Raw genomic sequence first — 8650 nt, 5'->3', positions numbered from 1 at the left:
CGAGGTTGGGTCAATCCCCTTTTGTTCACATGCCTCTCCACCACATATGACATGGGCAGCAGTTCAGTAAATAAACTACTTTACCTGACTGAATACCATGTGGTGTTCTCTTCATTGGTTACCTAATGATACTTACCTAATTAATACACCTTACACTTCATAGTTTTTAGTTATGAATTAATGGATATTTTTCTGACATATGTGAGATCAGTATCTAAAAAACATATGTACTAACTCATCATTTAACAGTATAATTCTGCCTGGAGTCTTTTTTTCAATTTTTTAATTTTGAAAATAATGTAAAGAGAAGTTGCAATTACATTTGCAAGATAATGAGTACATCTCTTATTAAGCATTGTTGCCTCCTCCTTTGTTTCCCCTTTTCATCAGTTCCCATCTCCCACTTCCTCCTCCAAAGGTGTAAAGTTTGTTTTTTGACATAATGTGTTGTACATCTCATTGCTGCTATGGATCCACCTATATCCTTATTTACATAATTTGTTTTTTCCCTTGCACTCCACAAACACTACCAACATCTGAATTTTTAATAGCAGCCTAATTAACCTTAAAGTCTATTTCGTTTTCTTTGCTTTGTTTTGTTTTTAGCTTAAAGTAATCAAAGACTTGGTGGGATAATCTGAAAAGATCTTTACCGTCATATTTTCTAATCACCCTGGGCTACAACATGTGTGCTACCAGGTCAGATAATGGGACTTTGAAAAATTAGGAAGCAGATGCATATCATAAGGTCCATGGTTTTGGGATTTCTCAGATTCTTTTTTAAATGTAATTGTTACTAAGGTGTGTAGAGTGTGTTTACCATATCGCAATTCATGTAATGTGTACATTTGCCTTGTAGACAATGCCATCCTTTCCTGAGCTTTCTCCCAGTTTTTGTTTGTTTTGTTGTAGTTTGTTTTTGTTTTTGTGCCTAAACATCAGCTTCAACTCAAGATTGGTTGCTGCACCTGAGTTTTTGTAATCAAGGCTACTCTACCTCTGGAGTCCCAGCACCCTTTACGGCTTTTTGGTTGTTAATTGGAGAGAAGAGTCACTGATTTTCTCACTCCTGCTGTCTTTGTACTGTGATCATCAGCCTCCTGAGTAGGTAGGATTATATGACTGAGTCCCCAGTGTCCAGTTACTAACGTGTTAGTTTCATGCTTATCTGGTTGTGTTACAATTTTCCTCAACACTTGGCACTAATACTCCATATTGCCTGGCTCAAATCTGAATTGGTGGAACATGCTTGTATTTTGAGGAAGGCAGGAATAGGAAACTATACACTATAGGGACATATAAGCTAAACAAATCATTTGGAACGTGGCATAAAGACAAGTAAATTTATTGCCAGTTGACTGTGCCCTGTTTTTACTGTTAATTTTTCATGGCCTGTGAATGATGTTAGACACACCCAAATGGCCATTGGCAGAAATAAGGTTTCTCATCCTGTTCTAAAAACAAAACAAAAAGTCACCAAAAAATATTACTTATGAGTCCAGCAATTTCGTCAAATTAGAGACCAATCTGCCCTAGTTTATGAAAAAATGTCCTTTATTCAACTGCTGCTACTTTTTCTAACTACAAATATAATGAAATCTGTAGTAGTCTGTAGAATTGTATACCACAGCTGTCATTTTAATTTACAAAAAATTCAGACTTTAAAATGTTTATTTTTTTGACAGTTGTGGGGCTTGGACTCAGGGCCTGGGCACTGTCCCTGAGACTCTGTGCTCAAGTTAGTTAGCATTCTACCAATTGAGCCACAGAGTCACTTCTGTTTTTTGAGTTGTTAATTGGAGATAAGAGTCTTATGGGGACTTTTCTTCCTGGGCTGGCTTTGAACTGCGATCCTCAGATCTCAGCCTCATGACCAGCTGGTATTACAGGCATGAGAGACTGGCACCTGGCTTCAAATAATCATTTTTAAAATGAACTGCTTGCTGCCTCTGGCTCACATATATAATCCTAGCTATAGTTAGGATTACAATTATGAGAAACAAACACTAGTTAAGTGTTGTTCATGATGGTTTATATTGCCATGCTATAATATTGTTTGTTTCTTATACTACAATGCTCTTATTTTTATTTTCACATAAGTGGGGGTGATAAGTGCTAGCCAGTGTTGCGCTTTCTTTGGTTGAGATGGAGCCATGTGGACGATCTTTCCTAGAATGGCATTGAATGGAATTGAAAACCTCCTGTTCTCAGCTCCCCATGGGCCTGAGATGATAGAAGTATTCCATCACGCATAGCCAGTGGTTGGGGAGCATTGCAGGTAACTCTACACTGGTCTGGAACTGATGTCCCAAATATCTACCTTTACAGGCAAAACAATGTTATATTCCATTTTATTTTGGATAGCTTATGTATATACTTAGAGAGTACAATGATAACACACTACATGTTAAATATATAAAATAGTCAATATAATTAGCAGGTTTATCTCCTAAAACATTCAAGCTAATTTAGTTTGGTTAACTCCTGACTCTGCTTGCTGTTTGGGAATATACCATAAACATGAATACACTGACAATGTGCAGAATATTGGAAGTTGATAGAGATAGAGACAAGTTAGAATATGTGTAGTAAATATATATTTATCTATTGCTCCTCTTAAGAATATTTTCATATATTCACCATGACAATACCACCATATATTCACCATGACAATAATTTTCCTGCAGTGTAGAATTTCCCATTTCATAATCTGCCATCTTCGTCTTTTTACATCTTTTTACGTTGTAAGTATGTACGTTTTCCTGTTTATTATAATGTTTTGAAATTATTATATGATGGAATTAAAATTTGTAGAGTCTACTGAAATTATCTCATTTTGTTTGGATTTGTGATGCTAAATCATTAAGACCATGGTTTCCTGAAATTTATGCTAACAGACTATATCACTAAATTATATTCTAATTATATCTTATTATTGTATTTTTATATAGGGTTCTACTGTTGCTGTTTTATGATATAAACTGTTGTGAATCTAGACAGAAACTTGCAACCCCACTGCCTCCAGTAACAGTTTGATCATCAGGTTATGGAGACTGACAAATATAACTCTAACTAATCAGGAGTTTGAGACCTGAGATTTAGTTCAGACAGCCTGAGCATGAAATTTTATGAGCCTCTCCTCTCCATTTCACTACAAAAAGCTTGCAGTGGAACTGTGGCACAATTGGTAGATCACTACAGTCACCAGAAAGATACTCAGGCTTGTCATATAGCCCCTGAATTCAAGACCTAAAATACAGATATGCACAGCAAAACCTTACACACATACACACACACTCAACACACATGTAAACAAACAGATTCGCTGGCAATGTTGTATCTTAAATTCTTTTTATTTTTTTATTTTATTTTATTTTATTTGAGAACATACTGTACAGAGGGGTTACAATTACATGGGCAGGATAATGCATACATTTCTTACCAAGCATTGCAGCCTCCTCCTTTGTTTACCCTTCACCTCCCTTCCCAGCCTCCCCGCTCCCCCCCACCCAATCAACCCCCCCCCCCCACCGACATTGTAAAGTTGGTTTTGACATGACATTTTGTACTTCTCATTGTTACAACAGGTCCACCTGAATCCTTAAACGACTTGTTTGTCCCCGTCTCCTCCACATGTTATACTGACATCAAATATAGTGAAAGTGGGGGTTACACAGTGGGGGAGGGACATACAAAGCAACAAAGAAATAATCTTATAAATGCTTTAGAAACACATGCATGAAAGAAACAAAAACATGAAAATACATATTTGAGGGTTCGTTTTCCTAACATCACATTCTCTGACTTTTTCCGCTTGATTCATACCTATACTAGATATTGCAAATAAGGGAAACCATGGGACCTATATTTCTTTGGGCCTGGCTTACTTCACTTAATATAATTTTTTCCAAGCCTTTCCATTTCCTAACAAATGGGGAAATGTCATTCTTTCTGATGGAGGCATAGAATTCCATTGTGTATATATACCACATCTTCTTGATCCATTCATCTACTGAGGGGCATCTGGGTTGGTTCCATATCTTAGCTATGTTAAATAATGCTGCAATAAACATAGTTGTGCTGGTAGCTTTAGTGTGGCCTTGTTTGTGATCATTTGGGTAAATGCCCAAAAGTGGGATTGCTGGGTCATTGGGGAGCTCTATGTGGAGTCTTTTGAGGAACCTCCATACTGCTTTCCAAAGTGGTTGAACAAGTTTACATTCCCACCAACAATGAAGTAAGGTTCCTTTCTGTCCACATCCCCTCCAGCATCTGTTGTTGTTAGAGTTCTTGATTTTTGCTGTTCTAACTGGAGTGAGGTGATATCTCAATGTTGTTTTGATTTGCATTTCTTTTATGGCTAGGGATGTTGAACATTTCTTCATGTGTCTATTGGCCATCCTTCTTTCTTCTTCAGAGAAGCTTCTCTTTAAGTCTTTCGCCCACTTACTTATTGGGCAGTTGTTTCTTTGAGGATTTCTTGTTGGGGGGTTTAATTTTTTGAGTTCCAAGTATATTTTAGATATGAGACCCTTGTCCGTTGTATGGCTAGTAAAGATCTTCTCCCAGTCCATGGGCTTTCTATTGATCTTGCTAGCTATGTCATTTGCCCTGCAGAAGCTCTGCAACCTTATACAATCCCATTTGTCCAACCTTTCTTTGATTTGTTTTGTTTCCGGGTTTCTATTCAGAAAATTTCGGCCTGAGCCAAGGAGACCCAGGGTTTCTCCTATTCCATCCTGTAATGTTTTCAGAGTGTCTGCTTTGAGTTCAAGGTCTTTGATCCATTTGGAGTTGATTCTGGTGCAGGGTGATATATAAGGATCTAGCTTTAGTTTTCTACATGTAGTTAACCAGTTTTGCCAGCACCATTTACTGAAGAGGCTGTCTGTCTTCCATTCTATTGTTTTAGCTCCCTTATCGAAGATTAGATGGCTATAGGTCTGTAGGTTCATTTCTGGGTTTTCAATTCTATTCCATGGGTCCTGAGGTCTGTTCTTATGCCAATACCAATCTGTTTTGATTACTATGGCTTTATAGTAGACTTTGAAATTTGGTATTGATATTCCTCCAGCAGTGTTCTTTCCGTTGAGGAGCGTTTTTGCTATTTGGGGTCTTTTATTGTTCCATATAAATTTTTGTATTGCCTCTTCTATTTCCTTGAAGAATGAGGGTGGAATTTTGATAGGTATTACGTTGAATTTGTAGATAGCCTTGGGATGTATTGCCATTTTCACGATGTTAATCTTTCCAATCCAGGAACATGGGAGGTTTTGCCATTTTTTAAGTTCTGTGTTGATTTCCTTTTTCAAGATTTTAAAGTTTTCATCATAGAGGTCCTTCACTTCTTTAGTTAAGTTAATTCCTAGGTATTTTATTTTTTGTGGGGCTATTACAAATGGAGTTGCTTTCCTAACTTCAGCCACACTTTTCTCATTGTTGGCATACAGAAAAGCCATTGATTTTGGGGGGTTAATTTTATAACCTGCTACTTTGCCAAAGTTTTGAATCAGCTTGAGTAATTTGGGAGTGGAGTCTATGGGATTCTTTAAATACAAGATCATGTCATCTGCAAAGAGGGAGAGTTTTATTTCTTCTTTCCCTATTTGGATCCCCTTTATGTCTGTATCTTGTCTTATTGCTGTAGCTAGGCATTCTAATACTAGATTGAAGAGAAGTGGAGAGAGTGGGCATCCTTGTCTTGTTCCTGAGTTAAGAGGAAATGGCTTTAGTTTTTCACCATTGAGTATAATGCTGGCTGTAGGTTTGTCATATACAGCCTTTATTGTATTGAGGAATGTTCCATGGATTCCTAATTTTTCCAAAACCTTCATCAGGAAGGGGTGTTGGATCTTGTCGAATGCTTTTTCTGCGTCTATTGAGATAACCATGTGGTTCTTATTCTTGCTCCTGTTGATGTGAAGAATAATATTAATTGATTTGCATATATTGAACCAGCTTTGCATCCCTGAAATGAATCCTGTTTGATCATGGTGTATGATTTTTTGGATGAATTGTTGAATTCGGTTGGCCAAAATTTTGTTGAGAAGTTTTGCATCAATGTTCATCAAAGAAATGGGTCTATAGTTCTCTTTCTTTGATGAGTCCCTGCCTGGTTTTGGGATGAGGGTTATGATGGCTTCATAGAATGTGTTCGGTAGTGAGCTTTCTCTTTCAATTTCATTGAAGAGTTGGAGGAGAATTGGTGTGAGCTCTGCTTTGAAGGCCTTGTAAAATTCCGCTGTAAAACCATCTGGTCCTGGACTTTTCTTAGCTGGGAGGTCTCTTATTGCTGTTTCTATTTCAATGCTTGATATGGGCCTGTTAAGATAGTTTAACTCATCTTGGTTTCGTTTTGGCATGTCAATATTTGCTAGGAAGAGGTCCATTTCTGTCAAGTTCTCAAACTTATTAGCATAAAGTTTTGAGAAGTATTCCCTTATAATGTTCTGAATCTTGCTTGTTTCCGTGGTGATGTTTCCATTCTCATCTCTGAGTTTATTAATTTGGGTGTGTTCTCTTCTTTTTCTGATAAGATTTGCTAAGGGTTTGTCAATTTTGTTAAGTTTTTCGAAGAACCAACTCTTTGTTTTGTTGATTCTTTCTATAGTTTTTTTGGATTCTAATTCATTTAAGTCTGATTTAATTTTGATTATTTCTTTCCGTCTACTGGATTGGGGTTTATCTTGCTGCTCTTTTTCAAGGAGGTTTAGATGTGTCATTAAATTGTTAGTTTCAGATCTCTCCAATTTGTTGATGTAGGAGCTCAGAGCTATAAACTTTTCTGAGTACTGCCTTTGCTGTGTCCCAGAGGAGCTGGTATTTTGTGTGTTCATTTTTGTTGAATAGCATGAACATTTAAATTTCCTTTCTAATCTCTTCCATGACCCACTCATGATTCAGCAGTGTGTTGTTCAGCCTCCATGTGATACCGGACTTTCTTTGGTGGCTTTTGGTGTTGAGTTCTAATTTTATTCCCTTGTGGTCAGAGAGAATGCAAGGTATAACTTCAATGTTTCTGAATTTAGACAAGTTTGCTTTGTGGCCTAAAATGTGGTCTATTGTAGAAAACGTTCCATGTGCTGCTGAGAAAAACGTGTATTCTGATGCTGCTGGGTGAAATGTTCGGAAAATGTCTGTTAAGTCTAGTTGATCTATGCAGCTGTTTAGATCTGCGGTTTCTCTGTTGAGTTTTTGCCGAGATGATCTATCTAGTGGGGAGAGTGGTGTGTTAAAATCCCCAACAATTAATGTCTTTCGATCTATATGGGATTTGAGGGAAAGTAGTGTTTCTTTGATAAATTTGGGTGCTCCATTGTTTGGCGAATAGATATTTAGAATTGTCATATGCTCCTGAAAGAGAGATCCTTTAATTAGTATGTAGCGACCTTCTTTATCTCTTTTCACGAATTTTAATTTGAAGTCTATTTTATCTGATATTAGGATTGCAACTCCCGCCTGTTTATGCGGTCCGTTTGCTTGGTCGATTTTGTTCCAGCCTTTAACATTGAAAATGTGTTTGTTTTTACGGGCAAGATGTGACTCCTGCAGGCAGCAGATAGAAGGGTCTTGTTTTTTAATCCAACAAGACAGTCTATGTCGCTTAATTGGAGAGTTCAGTCCGTTAACATTAAGAGATAGGACTCAGAGGTATCTGGGAGTTCCTGCCATGTTATCCAGCTTCTTGGGGGCTGCGAAAACTGGGTTCTTCCTATGGTTCTTGGATTCTCAGTTTGGGTGCAGTTTCTTGGCCTTTATTGCGGTCTTGTTGGTTTTCTATGTGTAAGACATCTTTAAGAATCTTTTGTAGGGCTGGTTTGGTGGAGATGTATTGTTTCAATTTTTCTTTGCTATGGAAGGTTTTTGTTTGGCCTTCAGTTATGAAGGAGAGTTTAGCTGGGTACAGTATTCTTGGTTGATAGTTGTTTGTTTTTAGGGCATGGCATACATCATTCCAGGCTCTTCTTGCTTTGATTGTCTCTGCTGAGAAATCTGAGGTGATTCTAATTGGTTTCCCTTTATAAGTGATTACCCTTTTCTCCTTGACAGCTTTAAGGATCTTTTCCTTGTTCTGAGTTGATCCTGTGTGGATTATAATGTGGCGGTGGGATGTCCTATTCTGGTCTGGTCTATTTGGGGTTCTAAAGGCTTCTTGTATCTGGACAGGCCTATCTTTTTGCATGTTTGGGAAGTTCTCTGCTAGGATCCTGTTAAACAAATTTCCTGGACCATTAACTTCTGTTTCTAGGTGCTCCTCTACACCCATTATCCTTAGATTAGGCCTTCTGATGGTGTCTTCCAGGTGTTTGATAGATCTATCTTATTTCTTGGACTTGTCTTGGATGGTTGTATGTTCTTTCTCTATAATATCTAGGCTGTCTTCAATCCCTGAGATTCGATCTTCTGCATGGTCTAACCTGCTGTCAAGACTCTCTACTTTGTTTTTTATCTCTTTTCCTTCTAGTTGGTCAGCTTTGATGGCTTCAAGTTCTTTGTTGAAGCTCTGTTTTAGGTCTTGTATGAATTTCTTTACTTCCTTAATTTGGTGTTCAGTGTTTGTCCTCAAATCACTTAGTTGATTGGTTATGGTTTCTTTGGGCTCCCATTCCTTCTGTTGGGTTCCATTCAGCATTCCCTTTGTGGTCTCCCT

This window comes from Dipodomys spectabilis, unplaced genomic scaffold (assembly GCF_019054845.1).
Source record: "Dipodomys spectabilis isolate Male_0828 unplaced genomic scaffold, ASM1905484v1 ptg000425l, whole genome shotgun sequence".
In the NCBI taxonomy this organism is placed as follows: domain Eukaryota; kingdom Metazoa; phylum Chordata; class Mammalia; order Rodentia; family Heteromyidae; genus Dipodomys; species Dipodomys spectabilis.
This window is presented reverse-complemented; position numbering follows the sequence as displayed.